This window comes from Marmota flaviventris, chromosome 2, assembly GCF_047511675.1.
Source record: "Marmota flaviventris isolate mMarFla1 chromosome 2, mMarFla1.hap1, whole genome shotgun sequence".
Classification (NCBI taxonomy): domain Eukaryota; kingdom Metazoa; phylum Chordata; class Mammalia; order Rodentia; family Sciuridae; genus Marmota; species Marmota flaviventris.
Window position 1 is genome coordinate 1945809 of NC_092499.1, and position 2494 is coordinate 1948302.

The following is a 2494-nucleotide window of genomic DNA, read 5'->3' on the forward strand; positions in this document are numbered from 1 at the left end:
CTTCACCAGAAAATAAAGGGAGCATGCTCACAGCCACAGTGGTGCCCAGGGTGTCCTTGAACCCCTGGGCTCCAGCGATCCTCAGCCCCAGAGTGGGGGACATGGGTGTGCATCCTAGTGCCCTGCGTGACTTCAGGCTGGAGCCCAGTACTTCCTGCAAGTTAGTTCTCAGTCAAAATGTGCTAAGACAGCAGCAGCAGGGTGAATGCACGTCTTTATTCAGGTAGGTGTAAGACACAGGTCTTGGTCCACCCCTGCTGCTGTGACTAAATGCCACAGATGGGCATTTATAAATTGGACACTGATTTCTCACAGTTCTGGAGGCTGGAATCCAGGGTCAAGGGTATCTGTTGAGTGTTGGGGCTTGTGCCTTCTCACAGTGTCCTCACATCGGGGAAGGGGTGACTTTGTTCCCTCGCCCCCATGAGCATGGAGCCCTCGAGGTTGATCACTGCTCCAAATGCCTCACCTCTTAACACCATCTCCTTGGGTTTGTGGTCCAACACATGGATCTTGGAGAGGCATATTCATTCACCCATAACCCACAAAACACAATTTTTTTTTTTAAAACAAACATAAACACACATCCCAGGACTTTGCCAACTGCTGGTGTGCTGGGCAAGCGGCTGGCCAGGAGAGGACGTGGGCAGCGGAGACTCAGAGATCAGACCAGCTGTGGCTCAGGAAGCCTCCTCGAGCTCCTGGGTCCAGGGGTCCTGGGGGCAGGTGGGCCCTCCTCCTTCCTGACCACCCACATCTTCTCTGCACAATACTGCCCCCCGGGGGCAGCCACCCCGACAATGCAGAGGCCCTTGTCCCATCTTCAACCTTCCTGGCCTGGCCCCACACGGTGCAGACAGCACCCACCTTCCCAGGCCCCGGCCCTCCCACTCTGCTCTGGCTGGCTGTCCTCCATTCCTTCTAGCCTCAGCCTCCACCATGGCTCCCTCAGAAGCTGTGTGCACAGCTCCAGGCCATCTTCCACCCTGTGGTCACACCTCCAGCCTGCAGTACCCGGCAGTCCCCAGCCCCCAGCCCCACCCAGGCCTTTCTCTGCTCTTTAGGTTACAGTGTCCACCCAAAGTGCCAGAGCAAGATCATGGTCCTGCCCTGCTGATCCCCACTCTGTCCCCAATCCACTCGTTCAGTGGACACTCAGCCCTGGTACCCTCCTACTGCCCCTTCCCTGGACACCAGGTCCAGACCAAACTAGGCCCTGTGTTCCACCCTCCCTGTTCCTGTCCCCTCACTCTCCATTTAGTAGGCAAAGCCACCTACCCCAGTGAAAATCCTACTGGGTCCCACTGCAGCTTAAACCCTCCAGCCCATTTTTCTCCTAGGAACCCACCCCACCCCGTTCAGCCCCTCCTTAGGCCCCTTCCTCTGATCTCTGGCTGCTAGTCAGATCTTGGCACGGCTGTCACCTCCCCTGGGGCACCTTCCCCTTTCCCGGAGGACCCTCACCTTCCGGAGCCCTACAGAGCCTCGCAGGCAGCTGGGACCCCTCCAGCTCAGCGCAGACGGAGCCGGGGCGCCCGGGGTCTCTGCGCTCTGCCCTGTCCAGGACAAGGCGGGAACTCAGCCATCCAGGGACGCTGCAATTGTACCAGCGCCGGCTGGGTAGAAGGGCAGCACTAGCCCTGGGGTTCCGCGCTAGGAAGCCTCTGGGTGAGAGCCCCGCGTCCACTCCTGATGCGGAAAGAGGGAATCCTCCGGCGAGGCGCCGTTGCGCCGCGTTGCCGCCAGGGGGCGCGCTGGTCCCGGGGACCCGGGGCTGGCCTCTCCCAGGCCGCGTTTATCAGATGCTGAGCGCGAGGAGAGGGGCTCTTGGGTCAGTACGCCGGTCCCCGGCTGGCGCGGCTCGCCACCGAGCGACAGTTCGGGGCTGGCCACTGTGTGGCCTGAGGATGACCTGGGAACCCCTACCCCAGATGTCCCCAGGGCAGAGCTCCTCGGATAGAGCGAATCTTTTGCTCCTGGACCCTCCTTTACCCTGCAGGGCCGAAAGGGGCAAACCTTGGCCACGTCTGCCTAGGGCGGTGCCACTCCGGCCTGAGGGGTTCTGCAGCCTGGGCAGAGCCTGGACAGAGCACCCACCCGCATCTGCCCCTGCCCCACGGTCCTGCAGTGTGGCAGTGGTAGCCAGCACGCGGCCCTGCGCCCGCCTCCTGGCAGAGCGCCTTCCATCCAACAGCCAGGCTGTGGTCAGAACGCAGATGCGATCCTGTCTTCCAAATCCCTACGACAGCCCCTCAGGCCTGTGCCACTGTGCCCCGCCCCCACCGGACACCCTGGCCTCCTTGCTGAGTCCCCCTCAGGCTTCTCTTCCTGTGGTCCCTCTGCTGGAATCTTTCCCGCTGTGCCTGCCCAAAGATCGCCAGGTGAGCCAGGTTGTCCTGCCATCACACCTGTCCTTTGCCAAGATGTCCTTTGCCTGCTGGGCCAAGGGAGACTGCACCTTCCTTCAGGAGTCTGCACTGGACGACCCAGAGCC